This window comes from Sorex araneus, chromosome 5, assembly GCF_027595985.1.
Source record: "Sorex araneus isolate mSorAra2 chromosome 5, mSorAra2.pri, whole genome shotgun sequence".
Taxonomy (NCBI): Eukaryota; Metazoa; Chordata; class Mammalia; order Eulipotyphla; family Soricidae; genus Sorex; species Sorex araneus.
Genome location: NC_073306.1, coordinates 53,230,369 through 53,251,726, shown reverse-complemented (window position 1 = coordinate 53,251,726; position 21,358 = coordinate 53,230,369). Strand labels below are relative to the sequence as shown.

Genomic DNA, 21,358 nt, shown 5'->3' with positions numbered 1-21,358 from the left:
TTTCACTCATACAGTGATCATTTACCTATCCCTCCCTCCCTATCACCTCCACCAGTGATCCCAGTATCCCTCTCACCACTCCCACCCCACCCTGCCTCTGAGCTAGGGCATTCCCTTTTGAAGGCATGAACACTTTCAAAATCCAATTGAAGTCATAGACCTCTTCCTAGCAACATGTTTTTAATCCAAGTTTTTGGATGCTCAATGGCTGTTCTTGTCGGGACTCATGGGTCCATGGAATACAGAGGACTGAACTTGGGCCTCCCATAAGCAAAACACATTCTAAGTTCACTGAGCTATCTTTACAGTTCTAGAATCAAGTTTTTAATTGCATAAAAAAATATATATATAGGAATTGACAAGTCCAATTATATAGACAAATCTACATATATATGCATATATATATATATTTTGATTTCGGGGGGTCACATCTGGCAATGCTCAGGGATTACTCCTGGCAGTTCTTGGGGGGCCATGTGGGGTGCCAGGGATCGAACCCAGGTTGGCTGCACGCAAGGCAAACACCCTACCTGCTATACTATCACTCTGGCCCCCAATTATATTAAAATACATACATCAAAGACAATAGGAATGAATATCCACTGTAACCTACATTTATAATTCAAAGAAATTGTAACATTCAACTAGATACATTTCTCATCTAAGTTCTTATACTTCTTGAGCTTTATCACAGAGTTAGCAGTTGCCAAAGAGAAGGGACCGTTATCTCCAAATGACATTATATTTTCCTGGAATTTACTCTCCAAGAAGCTCTAGAAAATATCTGCTCCAGGTTAATCAGATTTGCCTTTTTTTTTGGGGGGGGGGCTTTTTGGGTCACACCCAGCGATGCTCAGGGGTTACTCCTGGCTCTGCACTCAGGAATTACTCCTGGCGGTGCTTGGGGGACCATATGGGATGCCAGGGATAGAACCTGGGTTGGCCGCGTGCAAGGCAAATGCCCTAGCCGCTGTGCTATTGCTCTGGCCCCAGATTTGTCTTTCTAACAAACATAAATACCCATAGGCTCAGATATTTGATCCTGACCCCAATACTAAAATAAAATGCTCAATCTATAGTCTGGTGGTGTCAAATGTAACAAAAGTTACTAAGTCTTAAACTTTGTTCCTAATTTTGAGTTTTTAAAAAAGCACATTTATATGAACTTGAAGTTCACCATGAGATATTAAAGCATTTATAAAACTCTTCAGGAAAATTTTTCAGAGTAAAACCTCAATTGCTATTGAAGCATCCACTTTAAAAAATGGAAATCCAAAAACGAGTTCTTATAAGCAAAATTTCTCATGACCAAGTATACATAAACTTATTTCCTGTTTTACAATAAATTTTTTCTCTTCTGAAGTTAACTATTACAATAGCTAATTTTAACATCAGCAAATAATCTGGAGGGCAAAGAGATAGTTCAAAGGGCTAGACGGTACACACGCTACGGATTCTAAGTTAGATTCCCAGTACAACATGGCCCTAGCAGCACTGCCAGGGAAAGCCCTCGTAATCCCCACGATGGACTGGGGCAGCAGACCGCTGGGCCCCAACACTGAACTGTCCAGGCTGGTTAACCAAGTACCTCAGAAAATGGAACCCTAGTCCTATGAGCATTGTTTGGGAGGCCCAGCCTTCACCACAAGGGGCAGGGGGAAAGAAACATGTATTATAAAATTAAGTTAATAAGATAAAATTAATGTCAGGTCCTTCTCCAATGTATTCTATCTGTATTCTATCTGATAAAAGCAAATATTTAATTTACCCGAGATAATAATAAATTAAAATGCTATTAGACAAATGTTCAACTATTAGTGTCATCACTGTCATCCTGTTCATCATCGATTTGCTCGAGCGGGCACCAGTAATGTCTCTATTCATCCTAGCCCTGAGATTTTAGCACCCTCTTTTTACTCGTTTTTCCCAACAGTGCTGCACTGGAGGCTCTTTCAGGGTCAGGGGAATGAGACCCATCATTGTTACTATATTTGGCATATTGAATATGCCACTGAGAGCTTGCCAGGCTCTGCCATGTGGGCAGGATGCTCTTGGTATATATTATATAAATTTCTATATATCATATAAATATTTCCTATGAGGTCTGGAAATAGAATTAAAATTATATAATATGCATTATATGTAAAATATATATTATATACATTTTTCTGTGAATTAGATTCCAAGTCTGGAAAGAGAATTACCATCATATATATGTAAATATGTATCATACAAATTATCTCTATGTCTTAATTTTTTCTGTGAATTAGATTCCAAACCTGGAAAGAGAATGAACATTATTAGCACTGTAGCACTGTCGTCCCATTGTTCATCAATTTGCTCGAGCAGGCATCAGTAACATCTCCATTGTGAGACTTGTTGTTACTGTCTTTGGCATACTGAATATGCCACGGGTAGCTTGCCAGGCTCTGCCGTTCAACTATATCACTAATTTAAATAAATGTACAGACCTATTACTATAGTCATTAAAGAAAAACAAATCTTTATTAAAATATCCCACCACTGACAAGAACCAAAGAAAACAGGACATACCCAAGATACTGGGGATTGGTCTTCCAAGTCCATAGAAGTACAGTCATGTACCACAACCAACTTAGAACTATGTCTATAAATAATTCCATTTAAGGGTACATATTCAACAAAAATTTTATATCAAAAACCAGAAACTTAGGCACTAGAGCAATAGTACAGTGAGTAGGATGCTTGCCTTACATTTGGTGGGCCCAGATTCAATTCCTAACACCCCAAAAGGTCTCCCAACTCCCACAGGGAGTGATCCTTAAATACAGAGCCAGGAGTAATCCCTGAGCACCACCAGGAATGGCAACTGAAAATTAAGAGCTTATAGTTATATCCAGTACATTATAATATCATAGTAAAACAGAAATAGCAAATGAAGTAGCAAATAATGGCAAAATGAAGTAGCAGAACTGGATTAAGACATTAAAACATAAAGCTAGGAAATATTCATAGAAATGTATATGTAAAATAATCAAAATCATTATTATTTTAACAATATATTATGTGTTATTATGTAATACACAATATTAGTATACTATATATAATAACAATACATTATATTAACATATATAAGCAAAAGGAAAAGGTCTCTTTCAAACTAGAAATCTGAATATTGACAAAGGTGAAAATAACAAAGTCAATACTTTCAGATAGAAGTTAATTCATCAGGTTTGCTTTCCACTGAAAACAGCCTAAATGTAATCTTTAAAAATAGTTTTTTTTAAAAAAGTACTGTTTTTTAAATATGTATGTGTATACATATAGATATAAATTGCTACCAACAAGAAAGTTGAATGGAAAAAATATATATTTTTATTTTCCCAAATATAAAAGAGATGGCAGAGGGGCTGGAGCGATAGCACAGTGGGTAGGGCATTTGCCTTGCACGCAGCCGACCTGGGTTCGGTTCCCAGCATCCCATATGGTCCCCTGAGCACTGCCAGGGATAACTCATGAGTGCAGAGCCAGGAGTAACCCCTGAGAACCGCTGGGTGTGATCCAAAAAGTAAAAAAAAAAAATAAACGAGATGGAAGAGCATGAAGATTTTTTGCTTGCCTTGCAAAATATGAATGAAGGGAAGCACTAAAAAGTGACAGACTGGCCTAGCTGAAAGAACTCATCTGCAGGCAAGCATCTTGAGATCTGGCAAACACAAATGACTCGTCGTATAAAGCCTGGACCAGAGGAAGAGACCTTAGTGAACTTAGGTCACTCAGTGAGCTTAGCTTATATCATTTCTATTTGAGAACAAGATATGTGTTTCTTTAAAGAACATCTGTACCAAAGTGCCCACATGGTCCTGGTGATACCCGGGCAGCCAGGCCCAGTGGGTCAATACCAGGACCTGGCAATACAGCACTGTGTGGGCCTTCTTTGGACCATCAAGATCACCCCAACACTGATCAGAGGCTACACTCAGCAGCACTTGGGGACCTCCAGGGTGGCAGCACCCCACAGGACTTGAAAGGCCATGTAGTGGAGGGGATAGAACTGGGGTCCTGAGCACGCACAGCAAGCGTCTCTAACCCCTGTTCTAATCCCCATTCCCTCAGGGACTTAAGTGACTAGTATTGATAAGAATTGAACCATCCCTTTTTAATATTTCTATGCCAGTTCTTTTATTCTGCAGTGAATCACTGAGTGAAAGACAAAAGCTTTAGAAGTGAAGTAGGGGTAAGTCAAGACTCTCAGAGTTCACCGACTTGCACTAGAGCTTCCAGAGACTGCTCAGAAGGAGCTTGGCTCCTGTGGACTAGTGCCTGTTGACGGAAAAGGAATCCGACTCATTCTGGACTTCTCTAAATTGCAATCCTTATATTCTCAGGGGCATCTTTTGTATACTGGTGCCTTCCAGTATGCCCCAGCAGAGTAATCAGTCAGAAATGATTTGTGATTTAACCAGCCTTAAATCTCATGGGTTATGGGGCTCATCCACTGCTACTTTAATCCATTGGTCCCCAGCACATTCCTTCATTCAGCCGCCTGGTCTACTTGTTTGGACTTGGGTTGGAGTGATAGCACAGCGGGTAGGGCATTTGCCTTGCACGCGGCTGACCCGGGTTCAATTCCTCCATCCCTCTCGGAGAGGCCAGCAAGCTACCAAGAGTATCCCGCCCGCACGGCAGAGCCTGGCAAGCTACCCGTGGCATATGATATGCCAAAAACAGTAACAAGTCTCACCTTGGAGACATCACTGGTGCCCACTCGAGCAAATCTATGAACAAGGGGAGGACAATGCTACAGTGCAGTGCTACCCCAACTTGAATGTTTCCTGCCTTTAAGGAAGAAGGAAACAATGTTATTTAGAGCCTAGTGTTATCTGGAGAGAGGACTGAAGGCACAGAGAACTGAGGCACAGAGTAACTACCAGAATTTACACATCAACTCAGAGAGAAAGGGAAGGAGAAAAATGAAGCCCTCTGATTCTCGTGCCCATGACTCCATTGGTTAAACTCAACTTGAAGGCCAGTGGTAAATGAACTTGAAGGCCAATGGGGCCTGTCTTACAAGTCACAAAGCAGGGAAAGGACAGTGTTTAGTACTTAGCTTAAGTCATTCACAGGTTGTTCTCATCCTCAAGACTTGGATCATCATAACTTAAGAGACTGCATGTGACTGACTGCCAATGCCTAACATACTATATGACAGAATGAGTATTCATAATGTCTGCTGAATTAATGAAGTTATTATCTTTCCTGTCGTGAAAGTGTGTTTTCAGAATTTGGAGTCACTACTTATATGGGTTGCTTGCCTTCATATTATTGTGCTTCATAAAAAACCTCCAAACCTTAAGCTTATTTGACAAAATAAAAATGCTTCTTTCATGTTTAAAAAAAATACAGTTTTGCAGTACCTAAAAGGAAAAAAAGAAAATGAGAGACAGAGACAGACAGACACATACACACAAAGATGCAGACTGCAGGGAAACATTGGTAGCGGGAAATGTGCACTGATGACAGACTGATGTTGTAACACTGTATGACTGAAACTTAATCAATCATAAACAACTTTGTAACTATGTATCTCACAATGATTCAACCTAAAAAAAAAAATTCTTTAATGCTGTGCTTGGAGCCAGACAGTAAAGTGGGCACAAGTGCCCAGAGGTTCAACCCCAACACACCCTTTATGATTCCCCAAGTCCCACCAGGAGTTGATTCCTGAGCACAAAGCCAGGAAAACCTGAGCAGCATGGGGCCTCAAAACAAAAAATGAAAATACTAAATTACTGGGGCCAGAGAGTATAGCAAATAGGGCAGTTGCCTTGCACTAAGCTGATCCAGCATCCCAGATGATCCCCCCAGGACCTGCCATGAGGAAGCCAAGTGTTAAGTCCTGAGCACTGGTGGGTGTGGTCCAAAAATAAAAAACTAAAATACTGTATTACATTAAAATAAATATCTGAAAGCGAAAAGCCATTTTGCAAAGCCAGAAGTACTGATATTGCTACATTAAAACCTTCTTAAAACAAGGCCCAGTAGAAAAACAATTTTAATCTGCAAATATATCCCTGAAGTGTCCATCCCTTGCTGTTCCTAAATGTCTATGACAATCTGCAGAGAACTCTCAATGTTATTTAATACTAGCCAGGTACTCCCTCCCAAATTTGGGAGTTTCTAGAATGAAAGCCAGTAAAGTCTATCTATACCAAAAACTAAAAGAACTCTATTACTCTAAAAAGTATTTCCTAGAAACAAGTTAAGATAATCATCTGGCTTTCACTTGCCCTATTTAATTTTTGAAAAAAAACATCTATTACAAGTGCCACACTGCATTAAACCCTACTTACTTGCTTTTAGTAAAAAGCCAGAGAAAAAATGCACATCACTTTGATTTAAAAACCTACAAAACATAGAGCCTGAGCTACAATACAGTGGGAAGGACACTTGCTTTGCATGTTCAACCCCAACAACCTATGTTCAATCCCCAGCAACTATGGTCTCCAAGCCTGCGAGCAGTGATCCCAGAGCACAGAGCCAGGATGAAGTCCTGAGCACCACTAGGGGTGACCCCAATTTTTTACAAATAGAAAGCATACAAAATATGGGAGATGCAGACATAGTATAGTAGGCAGGGCGCCTGTTTTGCATATGGCCAACCCAGGTTTGATCCCTGGCTTGATCAGGAATGGTGCCTGAGCAGAGTGAGGAGAAAACCCTGAGCAAAACCAGGTGCGGCCCCAAACCAAATAAATACACACACACACACACACACACACACACACACACACAAAATTTTAAATGGAGCCAAGGAGATAGTACTGGAGTTTAGGTGTTTGCCATGCACATGGTGAACCTCATTCAGTCACAGGTACCACATATAGTCCCTTGAGCAATACCACCAGGATTGATTCCCTGAACACAGAGCCAAGAATAAACCTTGAGCAAAGCTACTGTCAAGTGTGGCCCCAAAACAAAATATAAATAAGTAACAATTTTTGAAAAAAATAAAGTAGTATAATAACCTCTGAATACCTGTACTGCAAACCATAATGCCCAAAAGGGGAGCGGGGAAAGGGGTGAGAAGGAGACAAGAAAAGAGTATGGGGGCATGACAGGGAACAAGAGAGAGAGACAGAGAGACAGAGACAGAGAGACAGAAAGAGACAGAGAGACAGAAAGAAGAAAAGTGCCTGCCATAGGGCAGGCTGTGGGAGGGAGGGTACAGAATAGAGGTGATGGTGAGAGGGAAACTGGGGACACTGGTGGTGGGAAATGTACACTGGTGAAGAGATGGGTATTATAACATATGACTGAAACTCAATCATGAACAACTCTGTAAATGCATATCTCACAGTGATTCGATTTTTATAAATGTTTTAAACCAAAAAAAAAAAGTATAAAAATAGGGCTGGAGAATACAAAAAGGTAAAGTGATTGCCTCACATGTGGCTGACCTGGCTCTCATCCCCAGGAAGGCATATGGTCCTTCAAGCCCCACCAAGAATAAAACCAGAACATAGAGCCAGGAGTAAACCATGATGACTGCCAAGTGTGTCCTCAAAACAAAACCACAAGAAATGTATACAAAATACAAGTAGTTAACCCTATCCAATGAAATAGCGTAAGAGTTAATAGGGATTAAAACCAACAATAACAAAAAACTTTCATTCTTTCAAATTTTCCAGTATTAGGGGGAGAGAAAGTTCAAAGGGCTAAATACATGTCTTGCCTGCAGGAAGCCAGCTTCACCCGGGCACCAAACAGTCTTCTGAGCACACAGGAGCAATCCCTGAGCAGAGCCAGAAGCTTCCAGCAGCAACAGTTGTATGCCTTCTCGCCCGGCAGAATTCTTAAATTAATGACCTACTGATCTTTTCATCTCTAGCTAATGCTGCTCCTGTTTGGCTAAATTATTCCATTTCAGATCATACTGTTGAAATCAATGTTCTTTGAAGTGATAAGGAAAGATAAAAATGTTTCATATTACTTCAAAGATGCTATTACCATACCAATCAGTGGAACATGAAAGCAAAGGTATAAGACAGCAAATTATAACAAGTTAACCACCTATAAAAGTCAAAATACCTTTGTCTTCATGTAATATTAATACTGAGAAAAATTAACCATTTCTTAAGAGTGGTAGGCATTTTGTGCTTTAAGTTTAAAAGATAATATGCTCAAGAACCTTTTTATGGCAATGTTGGGAATTAAATCTAGGCCCTGATGCATATAAAAAATATGCACTCTTGCTGAGTCAACTTCTTCGGCCTCATTTTACGTTTTATAGGTGCTATGCAAAAATGCAAAGCTTCCAGAATTATCTTTTATTTATTGGAAGAAATGTAAACTGATATACTTTGGGAAAGAATTTGAGAATAGTTAGCAACCGAGGAAAAAACACATCACAGCCATTCCACTATTGATAACATAACCATGAGAAACAATGAAACATCATCCAAGGTAAAAGTACAAAAAGATTCAGGAAGTATGGTGCCACCAACAGGTCAACCTGTACCTGCAGGACGAGGACATCAGCAGCCGGATGGTGCCTTCAGGTTTCCTGATACCCCAACACTGCCTCTGTGCCTTTGGCCAAACCCCAGTTTACCAAAATATTAAACAGCCAAAAGTTAGGTATGTGGGAGCCATGCTCACAAACCACATCCGACTTAGTTATGCAAGCTCATTTACTGGCCTTATTTCAGAGACCCATAAATAAATCTTGAAAGAGATCAAAAGCCACAGTTAATCTCGGACCCTTGCATGGCTGAACAGACTGAGGTAAATTGGAGGGGGGTGGGTTGGCCTGGGGTCCACCCAAGCAGAGCTCTGGGCAGCCACTTGCTTCCACAATCCAAAATTGCTGCCATATGGCAGTCTCAGGACAAACCTCACTGTCACTGTCACTATCATCCCGTTGCTTATTGATCTGCTCGAGCGGGCACCAGTAACATCTGTATTGTGAGACTTGTTGTTACTGTTTTTGGTATATCGAATACACCACAGGTAGCTTGCCAGGCTCTGCCATGCAGGCGAGATACTCTCGGTAGCTTGCCAGGCCCTCCAAGAGGGACGAAGGAATCGAACCCGGGTTGGCCGTGTGCAAAGCAAGGATGGACCTCACCAAGATATAATCTGCTGAAAATTCTGGTATGCAGGTTTTGTGACTGAAAACTCCAGGCTTTCTCGGGGTCAGGATGGGCTACCTCCTCCCATCTCCCTGTATTTCCAGAAGCCTTAGCAGTCACAGCCACACCCCAAAACGGTCACCCAACTGAAAAGCTACTCCAACCTTACCATCCCGGTAAAAATACTGAATACCCTGAGCAAACACCATGACCTCTTAACACCTGTACTGCAAACCATAATGCACAAAAGGAAAAGGAGAGAGAGAGAAGAAGGAAAGTGCCTCCCACAGAAGGAGGCTGGGATGGGGACGGGGTGTTGGGGGATAGTGGTAGGTAGAGCAACAGGGGACACTGGTGGTGGGAAATGTACAATGATGGGAGAGACGGGTGCTGGATCATTGTATGGCTGAAACCTAGTTATGAACAGCTTTGTAATGATCTCACAGATATTCAATTAAATTTTTTTTAAAAAAAGCAATGTGGAGTTCATGCCCAATTCAATCAGCTTAATTAATGGCTGAATAAATAGCAGCATTCCTACATTAAATTTTAAAAAGATTCATAGCTGCACTATCCTTAGCAAACAAAAATTAAAAATAATTCAACAACTCATTATAAAGAAAAGAGATAATAAAATACAGAAATCAAATGAAAAACTAAAGAAACACACCACAATTTGGATGACTCATAATAGTACTGAGTAAAAGATAACACGAAACACTAAATAAGCTGAAAAATATTTATGACATTACATTACATTGGGGACAGAGAAAATCGCACAAAGGTTTTGGTTTTTTGTTTTGTTTTGTGGGGTACTCGCAGTGGGTGGTGGTGAGGGTTTACTCCTGGCTCTGCATTCAGGGAGACCAAACAGAGAGACCAGGGATTGAACCTGACTTAGCCCTGTATAAGACAAACACTACTGTACCCGGGTCTCCTATATGTCTTATTTTTATCTGGGAGATTATACATACATATATGTATATATATATATATATATACACACACATGTATCATAAATAGCTAAGAATGGGGATACGTGATATACAAATGCTTAACACTGCATAGACAAACATACAGATCAGCAGACTACTAAGAAGATGAGAGGAAGGCAACAACGCAGACACGTGACCAGCAGTCCAACTAGGAACAGTAACTGGACCAGTAACTGGTTGCGAGGCAAGCTGCAGACAGCGGGCAAGTAGCCTCAGCAGTGGGAAACAGCAGGGAGGTGAAAAGCAGAGAAATGGTGATTGGGTTGCTGTCCTGGTCACAGGGTTCCTGTCTCTGGAGCTCCTGGAGCCTGAAGAGACAGACTTACATGCGCTGTAAAATAAAGAGCTTTGTTAAGTAAAAAACTGTGATACTGGGGGCTGGAGCAGTAGCACAGCGGGTAGGGTGTTTGCCTTGCACGCGGCCAACTCAGGTTCGATTCCCCGCATCCCATATGGTCCCCTGAGCACCGCCAGGAGTAATTCCTGAGTGTAGAGCCAGGAGTAACCCCTGTGCATCGACGGGTGTAACCCCCCCAAAAAAAGCAAAAAAAAAAAAACAAAACACTGTGATACTGAAGTCATCTGGTACTCAGAGTGTTGAGTTTATACTCTCCATTAGGACCTGAAGTTAGTCTCTCCCACATAATACTTTTATACATCTGCACTGTGACCTTCTACTGTCTAAAACAATTAGAAACCAAAGTAAGCAAACAACCTGGAGTAAAATATCAGCTATTAATATAACGGAATTGGTCATGTTGACAGTACATCAATATTAAAAGTCAAATGAACGTAAAAAAGTAAATAAAACAGAAAAAGAAAATATTAACTTGAGAGAAAAACTTCAAAGCTTTTAACATAGTGAAAATTCTAGCTAGTGAATTTTTATTCAAGCAGGTCTACTTAAATTTTTTCTCCTAAGCTAGAGAAAACAGGGGTTTAGGCTCTTGCATTGGTTTTGGCAATGCAATTCTGGCCATCTAACCCACAACGCCAACCTGGATTATATCCCCAGCAACACATGTGATCCCCCAAGCACCTCCATGAGTGATCTCTGAGCAGGAGTAAGCCCTGAACACTGCTGGGTATGGCTTGTCTCTAACTTCCCCCTCAAAAAATACTCTATATATATAAAAAAAAAAAATGGTACTGGGAGTCCAGGGGATAGATCAGGGCTAACTCATCCCTTGTAGGAATGAAGCCTTGAGTTCAACCTCAGGTTCCACTCGATATATCCAGTTGCATTGCTATGAGAGGCCCCAGGCACCACAACTGAGTGTGTGATCTCCAGGGCGCCATAAACATGTGTGTGAAAGTGCTGCAATCAAAGTGAGTGATCATCGACCCCGGCCACCAATTAAGGCGATGTGGCTCATTCCTTCCCTGATCCCCTGTGAGCTGTAACTAAGGTGTGTGATGCCTCTCAGCCCTCACCCCAAGCACAACTAAACTAAAAAAGTACACTAGATTCAAGACTTAGATATCAGGCCTGAATCCACAAAATACATCAGAGGCAAAACACACCATGATATTTACTTTAGAGATGGTTTCTATGATTCAATTACCATGGCAAGGAAAGCAAAAGAAAACTAAATAGAACTACAACAAACTAAAGTTTCTGCACTGCAAATGAAACTACTGATGAAATAAAAACATTCTAGAGAAGACAAGAAAATATACCTTACATCTAACAAAGAGCTAAAATATAAGATATAAAAAGAACTCACAAAATTGACAGAAAAACAAACTGAGGTACAGGGCTTGAGTTACATGTGGACAACTCTGGTTGGGTCCCAGGTACCACATGATCCCGAGTACCTCCAGAAGCAACCCCTGAACTCGATCAGGTATGGCTCACATAAACCACCACCCCACCCCAGCCCCCAGAAAAAGAATGGGGAGAAAAACTGTAACAATTACTTTAAAAACCGATAGGTATCTGGCCAAAATCACACACAAAAAAGTGTTGATCATTAAATCAACTGAAGTAACCAAGATGGGGAAGTGGAATTAAAGGTTTCAATGAACACTGCTGAAGAAATACTGGCACAACAGTGGGGAGTGTGGTATGTTAACACTGTACCCCTAAAATAAGCATGTACTTTGGTAAACCAATATTATCACCCTAACATGAGCAGAGCTGCGGAGACTGCACAAAGTGCTGGCGTGCATGCTTTGTATGCAAGAGGCCTGAGTCCGGGCAAGCAACACTAAAGTAAAGGAAAAGAAACAGTTGTCAGAGGGGACTAATGATTGCACATAATAAACTCGAGGAAAAAAAAAACACAACAAACTTGAGGAACTTAGTGGCTGCTAAATGAAATACAACTTAAAGGGTCTACTGAAAGTGTAAACCATGAAGTGTATGCGAACTAAAACCAGTCAATAGATAAAAAGTTTATTTAGCACGAATGATCTGATTTAATAAAATATTTAGTCAATTAAGAGATATGGATGAAAATGTTCAAATAATTAAATAATTAAGAAAATAGAGAAAGGATCATTTTCTTATGACTCCAGAGCAGGAAATATATGGTGAGAAGTAGACAGTAGGGCACAGAGGTTAGGAAGCGTCGGGGGAGAGTAACCCCTACCACCTCCAAAGAATAGCAGATGCTCAGTAAAGCTGCTGTCCCAAGCGCTGCCATTAAGAATTCCTGAGAAGTGTACCTTCCAAATTTACAAGAAAAAACAAAAATAACAAATTTTATTTTTTGGGTTTGGGAACACATCCAGCAGTTCTCCAGGGATCAGATGCAGTGCTGGATCGGCTATATGCAAGGTGAGTGTCTGAGCCCCTGAGCTATTGCTCTATAGTCCCAAAATAACAATCTCTACATGTAAATTTTCTGACTTCTAAAACACTGTAGAAGTGAAATAAAGAACATCTAGGTATTCGGCACACTGGCAACCAGTGTGTGAATCTGGATCTCAGGGTACCTTATGACAATCAGCTATAAACTCCATAGTTTAAGAAAGCACTTATATAAAGATGTTACTAGAATAAAGACAAACAGGCATAACGGAATACACATATAGCTGTCTGTCTTATTTTGCAGTGCAGCTCAAATCTACAACCTCACACATGCAAGACAAATAACTCTACCACTGAGCTATATCCCTGACCCTAATATTCTAAATATTAACATATGCATATGTAAACATGTTTATGTTATTGAAAATATGTAACATATTCATATATTCATATAACAGATTGGAGGCAAGATGCGCCGACACCGCCCAAACCCCTCGCACTCTGCCCAACCGACTAACCATCTCGTCTAGACAACGCGCGGCTCAGCACGCCAGGCACGGAACTCTACACGTGATTCCTGATGAACATCCCCGGCTGTTTTGCAAGATTCAGACAAAATGGCATCAGCGGGGCACGGAGAAACTGTGGCAGCAGCCGCAGTGTCGCTGCCTGCCCCGGCCAGGCAGAGTCGCAGCACCATGGCTGCAGTGCGCACAGTGGCTCATCCACTGTGTCATCCACTGTGTCATCCAACCACCAGGTGACCTGGGACTCGGAGCAGGTATTCGACCTGGCACAAACCCTCGGTGATAGGGTCCTGCTCTGACAGCTCAACAACTTCTGGGCGCACTCCATCAACCTCAGAGAGATCAACCTGAGGCCGCAGATGTCCCAGGTGCTGCCCAGAGACACAGACAGGTGCGTGTTTGTCAGTGTGCAGATCGTTACAACATGCCAGTCAACCAAAAGCTTACATTCGGTAGACTGGGAACACCTGTAAAGGCTATTAGAGGCCGCCCCAAAAGCCTCTGTCCCTCTCAGAGAGCCCGGCAAGCTATCGAGAGTATCCCGCCCATACGGCAGAGCCTGGCAAGCTACCCGTGGCATACTAGATATGCCAAAAACAATAACAACGATGATTCTCATTCCCCTGACCCTGAAAGAACCTCCAATATGTCATCGGGCTACACTAGTACACTACTACAGGGACAAATGGAGACGTTACTGGCATCCACTCGAGCAAACTGATGAACAACGGGATGACAGTAACAGTGACACAGTGACATATAACATATAAAATTCAATACTTAAAAGTGCTTAATAATTAAATTTACTAAAAGAATTAGAAAACTTCAGATTCTTTTCAAAAAATATTCACAATATCATCAACAAATGACTAATATAAATGTAAAAACATATGACTTGTATTTGAAAAGTTATCCGCTACCTTTTATCCCAAGATGAAGTTTATTTAGTGAGATCATCAAAAAACATTCTGCCAGCTGCAATTCCCTCATGGAAAAGACCAAGTTCAATTTGGGGTAGACTGGAAATATCCCAAGGCTTTTCTTACGTGGCTAACTGCAATACTTTGCTCCTCTGGCAGCTGAATGGGTTGGTAAAGTTTTCCCCTTTCATTACTTATTCATATCATCCTAGTTTATCCTTCAGATCATATGTTTCCCAAATATATATAAGTATGTAGGTTGAACCACATGAAATTTCTGATATTCGAGTAACTCTTACCTTTTGAAATAAGGCAATTTTAAAGCTGGAGAAATAGGGCCTTGGTTCAAACATTTGACAGATGTACCCCTGCCCCTGCACCATGAATTCCATTCCTAGTGGCCCCTGGCTGTTTGACCTGAGCAGCCCCTTAACATCAGTGGTGACGCCCCCCCCCAGCCACAAAATAGTAATTTTGTATCACTTCAGTATCTAGAAAACACATGCACTTACAGGTTGCTCTAACATACGACTCCACAGCCACTGGGTCAAATTCTGGGGATTATTCGTTTCATTTTCACTGTCACTGGCAACCCGTTGCTCATCAATTTGCTCGAGCGGGCACCAGTAATGTCTCTATTGTGAGACTTGTTGTTACTGTTTTTGGCATATCGAATACACCACGGGTAGCTTGCCAGGCTGTTTTTTTTCTGTTTTGTGACCACTCACAATGGTGCTCAGAGGATTATCCTGGCTCTGTACTAAGGGTGGTGCTCAGGAAGCCGTGCAATGCCAGGGATCAAACCCATGTCTCCCGTGCAAAGCATATATTTAGCTCACTAAGCTAACTCTCCACCCTCCAGCCCTTGGATTATTTCTTTCCATATTCAGTAACTAGAGAAACAAGAAAAGATTCACAATTTTTTCAATGCCTGAGTACCTACAACAGATCAAAATTAACACTAGCAATATGAAATAAAAATAAGACAAGAACACCTGTCCTCTGAAAATGTGTAAGTAAAATAGTGCACCACAAGTGAATCTTCTGTGGCCAGAGGATAAAGTAACGTAAGCAAATTTTAAGATGGCTCTCAAATATTAGTCTATGGTGTATACATGCTACATAATTCCCTTCTCTTATGAGTAGGGCTACGAATAAATGGGATATCATTCCTGAAGTGGATTAATTAGACAGTTGACCTCCAGTTCATCAAGAGATTAGTCTAGATAAATATGCATTTATTATGTGAGTCCTTTAAAATACAGTAATCTAACCGAATTCTACACAACTTTTAAAAAATATGAAATCTTGCTTCTGTTACACATGGATAGTGCTAAATGGTTATGTTATACGAAATAAGTCAGAGAGAGAAGAACAAATACTAGCTCATCTCACTCATATGCGATCATAAAGAAACAAAACAAGGGACGCAGACTGTATCAAACAATAACAAATGCTTGGACTTTTACTTAGGTGACCGAGCAGGGATGATGAGGCAGATGGGAAGTGACATAGGACAGTGGTGAAGATTTTGGGGGCACTCTGGTGGTAACAAAAACATAGTAACTTGATATGCCAAAGGCATAAATGTTAACATTATTGTAAAATGTTACCTGAAATACAATTAAAAAGTAAATAAACGTGGCAAATCATAAAAGATACTCTCGGTCTATCCTTGAAGACTAAACAGACTTCTACACAGCGAGGGGACAGTGAAGACATGAGGGCAGCTGCTTAGAGCTGAAAGCAACTCCGGGCCAACAGCCAGCAAGAAAAGCAGTAACTTCTGGCCTACTACCAAAAGGAAATGGAATTCTTGCAAGAGGTACAGCATAATAGGATCTGATGGCTTTCCAACGATCCCTGTGGTTCTTCTGTGAGAAAGAAGGAGTTGGAGAATACAAAAACAAAAACAGAGGTAATTAATTTAAAAGTTATGGCAGATTATCAAGGACTCAATCAGTGGCTAAAAGTGACAGGGTCAAAGCAATAGCACAGTGTGTAGGGTATTTGCCTTGCACACTGCTGACCCAGTTTTGATCCCTGGCACCCCATAGGGTCCCCTAAGCCACCAGGAGTGATTCCTGAGTGCAGAGCTAGGTGCGGTCCAAAAAAACCAAAACTTAACAAAAAGTGCCTGCCTTGCAAATATGAGGCCATAGGTTTAAATCCCCACCGCCACCCACAGGCACTGAAGTACATACTGGTGACTCTACGGTCTGGGATTCACAGGCTCTCAACAGGATTGCAATCCCTAACATGCAGCCTAGAACTCAAAGCTATGCAAGAACTGCAATCAGAGGTGCTGTCCCAACACCAAAACCACGTGTGAGCAACTATCAGTCATCACAATAGGAGCAACGAAAGGAAGAGAAAGTAGGTGGGACAGTAACACAATAAGCAAGACCAAAATTGATAGTGGCTTAAAACAATAGCATCAATGAAATTGAAAAGATGACAGATTTAGGTTGTGTCTTGGAGGGAGAGTCAACAGAACTTGCTATTAATTTTACTGAAGAGTCAGAAATAAGAATTCATTCATTTAATAAAATGTTTTGTTGAGAATAAACATTGTCACAGGCTGTTTCAGGGGTGAGAAATGCATCAAAGAATTTGGATCTACAATACCCAAAAATCCATGGCTTTCCTATATACAAACAATGAGGCAGAGGAAAGGGACACGAAAAAAGCAATCCCATTCACAATCGTGCCCCAGAAAATCAAGTACCTCGGAATCAGCCTAACCAAGGATGTAAAAGACCTCTACAAAGAAAACTATAAAACGCTACTCCATGAAATAAAAGAGGACATGAGAAAATGGAAACATATACCTTGTTCATGGATAGGGAGAATCAATATTGTCAAAATGGCAATACTCCCCAAAGCATTATACAGATTCAACGCGATCCCTATAAGGATATCCATGGCATTCTTCAAAGAAACGGATCAAGCAATCCTAAAATTCATATGGAACAACAAACGTCCAAGGATAGCTAAAACAATTCTTGGGAAAAAGACGATGGGAGGCATCACCCTCCCCAACCTCAAACTTTACTACAAAGCAGTAACAATTAAAACAGCATGGTACTGGAACAAAGGCAGAGCCAAAGACCAATGGAACAGGGTGGAATATCCCTATACACAACCCCAAATGTATGACCATCTAATCTTCGATTAGGGAGCAAGAGATGTGAAGTGGAGCAAGGAAAGTCTCTTTAACAAATGGTGCTGACACAACTGGACAACCACATGCAAAAAAATGGGCTTAGACCTTGACCTGAAACCATGCACAAAAGTCAGATCAAAATGGATTAAAGACCTCAACATACCACAAACCATAAGGTACATTGAAGACAAGGTCGGCAAAACCCTCCACGATATTGAAGATAAAGGTATCTTCAAAGGTGACACAGAACTAAGCAATCTAGTAAAAACAGAGATCAACAAATGGGACTACATTAAACTAAAAAGCTTCTGCACTGCAAAAGATACAGTGACCAGAATACAAAGACTATCCACAGAATGGGAAAGGATATTTACACAATACCCATTAGATAAGGGGTTGATATCAGTGGTATATAAAGCACTGGTTGAACTCTACAAGAAGAAAACATCCAACCCCATCAAAAAATGGGGCGAAGAAATGAACAGAAACTTTACCAAGGAAGAAATACGAATGGCCAAAAGCACATGAAAAAGTGCTCTACATCACTAATCATCAGAGAGATGCAGATCAAAACAACCACGAGATACCTCACACCACAGAGACTAACTAGCACACATCCAAAAGAACAAAAGCAACCGCTGTTGGAGAGGATGTGGGGAGAAAGGGACCCTTCTACACTGCTGGTGGGAATGCCGACTGGTTCAGCCCTTCGGGAAAACAATATGGACGATTCTCAAAAAATTAGATATTGAGCTCCCATTTGACCCAGCAATACCACTGCTGGGAATATATCCCAGAGAGGCAAAAAAGTATAATCGAAATGGCATCTGCACATGTATGTTCATCGCAGCACTGTATACAATAGCCAGAATCTGGAAAAAACCCGAATGCCCTAGAACGGATGACTGGTTGAGGAAACTTTGGTACATCTATACAATGGAATACTATGCAGCTGTCAGAAAAAAGGAGGTCATGAATTTTGTATTTAAGTGGATCGGCATGAAAAGTTTCATGCTGAGTGAAATGAGTCAGAAAGAGAGAGACAGACATAGAAAGATTGCACTCATCTATGGTATATAGAATAACAGAGTGGGAGACTAACACCCAAGAATTGTAGAAATAAGTACCAGGAGGTTGACTCCATGGCTTGGAGGCTGGCCTCACATTCTGGGGAAAGGGCAACTCAGAGAAGGGATCACCAACTATAATGTAGTCGAAGGCCATGTGGGGGAAGGGAGTTGCGGGCTGAATGAGGGCTAGAGACTGAGCACAGTGGCCACTCAACACCTTTATTGCAAACCACAACAGCTAATTAGAGAGAGAGAACAGAAGGGAATGCCCTGCCACAGTGGCAGGGTGGGGTGGGGGGAGATGGGATTGGGGAGGGTGGGAGGGATGCTGGGTTTACTGGTGGTGGAGAATGGGCACTGGTGAAGGGATGGGTTCCCGAACTTTGTATGAGGGAAGCATAAGCACAAAAGAGTATAAATCTGTAAATGTGCCCTCACGGTGATTCACTAATTAAAAATAAATTAATTAATTTAAAAAAAAAAATTTGGATCTAAAATTCCTCCCCTTATGGAATTTTTTAGTGATCTTTTCCTGTCAAAGGAAGAAGAAAGCTCTATGAAATACAGTAAATTACATAGTATATCTAAGTGAGAACTGTTAATAAAACTCAGGGATTGGGGCTGGAGTGATAGCACAGCGGGTAGGGCGTTTGCCTTGCACGCGGCCGACCCGGGTTCGATTCCCAGCATCCCATATGGTCCCCTGAGCACCGCCAGGGGTAATTCCTGAGTGCAGAGCCAGGAGTGACCCTTGTGCATCGCCAGGTGTGACCCAAAAAGCAAAAAAAAAAAAAAAAAAAAAAACTCAGGGATGGCTTTTAAAGCTTACAGTATTTTATTACTGTTGAGAAAGAAAAGTTTAGAAGGAAGAAAGATTTGGGTAAAGAAGTATCAAAACTAAATATTTATATGCCCTAGATATCCAAATGGATATAAGTAACTAGAAGAATATACGAACCTTAGCTTGAATTAGGGCTGGAGAGAATCAACCTGAGGCAGATTCATTATCAAAGTTCTAGAGAGCATCTAAGCAGCAAAACTAGCATTTAAAGGATGAAGTTTATAATGCATAAACCAGGGAGAGAGGAGGCAGAAACAAAGCTAAAATTTATTTCAGAATCAATCTGGTCAATGTTAATTGTATATTCAGGTTTTGTTTGCTCATTCTATAGAATCATGTTTTATTTCTCTGCCTATAATCTCAAAAGAAAAAGCAAGATAATGATAAAAATACCGTAGTATTTTAGGGTACAATAATAACCAAAATTAAAATTAACTAAAAGTCACGAATTTCAAAGTGAAAAGTCATAACTGAAGCTCGGCCAATCCAATTTCAATAGTACGAGGATCAATATGAGCCAAGAACCATGAGAAAACCAAAATAAATAATAAAAATACAATAGGTCTGCTGATATTAGGTCAAAATACAAATGGCAAGAAAGATAACTCACAGTGATCACAATATAAATCAAGTTAATATGATTCCTAATTTCACCTTCTCTGGTAAAACAGTGAACAATGACTAAGCAACCAAGCTGACAATGAATTAAGCTCTCAAAGTAAAAATAGCCCTTGTCCTTAAAAAGCTTCAATAGAAAGAATTAACAGGTAAAAAAAATGAATCATGAAATAAACACTATAGAATTTAGACTTAAAAGTAAAGCCAACAACAGAAGTAGCAATCTAATACCTTCTTAAAGGTGTAACAGTATTAGAGTTGCACTTTAGAAATTGAAAAACACCACTTCTGCGGCAAAAGAGACAGTACAGGATTACTGTGCTTGCCTTGTATGTGGCCAACCTGGGTTTGATCCCCAACACTACACATGCTCCCCTCAACACTGCCAGGAGTGATTCCTAAGCACAGAGCTAGGAATAAGACCTGAGTACCACCAGGAGTGGTCCCAACATCCCTCCTAAAAGTAAATTTAAAAAGGGTTTAAAAAAATCAGTCCAAATCAAGAAATTAGAGACAATATTTTAACAAGAAAACTGATTGGTTTAGAAGACAAAATATGTTCCACATAGAGGTAAGGGGTGGGATTGTCTTTGAAATGGGTTGCAGGAGAAAGCTTTTAGTGAGATGAAAGATATGAGCTGGTACAACAGCAGCATAGTAACAATCAGATTATAATGTTACCTTTCTAATTAATACACCTGTAAGAGAACATGGGGTTTGTCCTTTTAGCCTTGCCACAGGGAACTTAGTTTACCTTAGAGCAATGGCCTTTCTGTATGGACACAGGAAGACAGTTAATATTATGCTTTGTAACTTGGGAGCCGACTGACTCCAATAATATTTACTAGGTGAAGAAGCAGCTCTGATAGAGAAGGGATCACCAAGCAAAGGGTGCTAGATGGGCCCACTAGGGATGGGAGATACGGGCTGAAAATAGACTATAGACTGAACATGATGCCTACTTAATACCTCTGCAGCAAACCACAACACCCAAAATGAGAGAGCGAGCAAATGGGAATGCCCTGCCACAGAGGCAGGGTGCGGTGAAGAGGACAGGGTGGGAGTGGTGGGAGGGATGCTGGGACCATTGGTGGTAGACAATGGGCACTGGTGGAGGGATGGGTATTCAATCATTGTATGACTGAAATGTAAGCATGAAAACCTGTAAGTCTGTAACTTTGCCTCACAGTGATTGACTAATAAAATTTTTTTTTTTTTTTTTGCTTTTTGGGTCACACCCGGCGATGCACAGGGGTTACTCCTGGCTCTGCACTCAGGAATTACCCCTGGCGGTGCTCAGGGGACCATATGGGATGCTGGGAATCGAACCCGAGTCGGCTGCGTGCAAGGCAA

The 21,358-nt window shown here is 40.9% G+C and overlaps 1 protein-coding gene across 17 annotated transcripts in view; it reads right to left on the bottom strand.

The window, feature by feature from the left end:
* Positions 1-21,358, bottom strand: part of EIF4G3 (eukaryotic translation initiation factor 4 gamma 3) — a 362,305-nt gene that overhangs the window by 233,277 nt on the left and 107,670 nt on the right. The window lies entirely within an intron of this gene.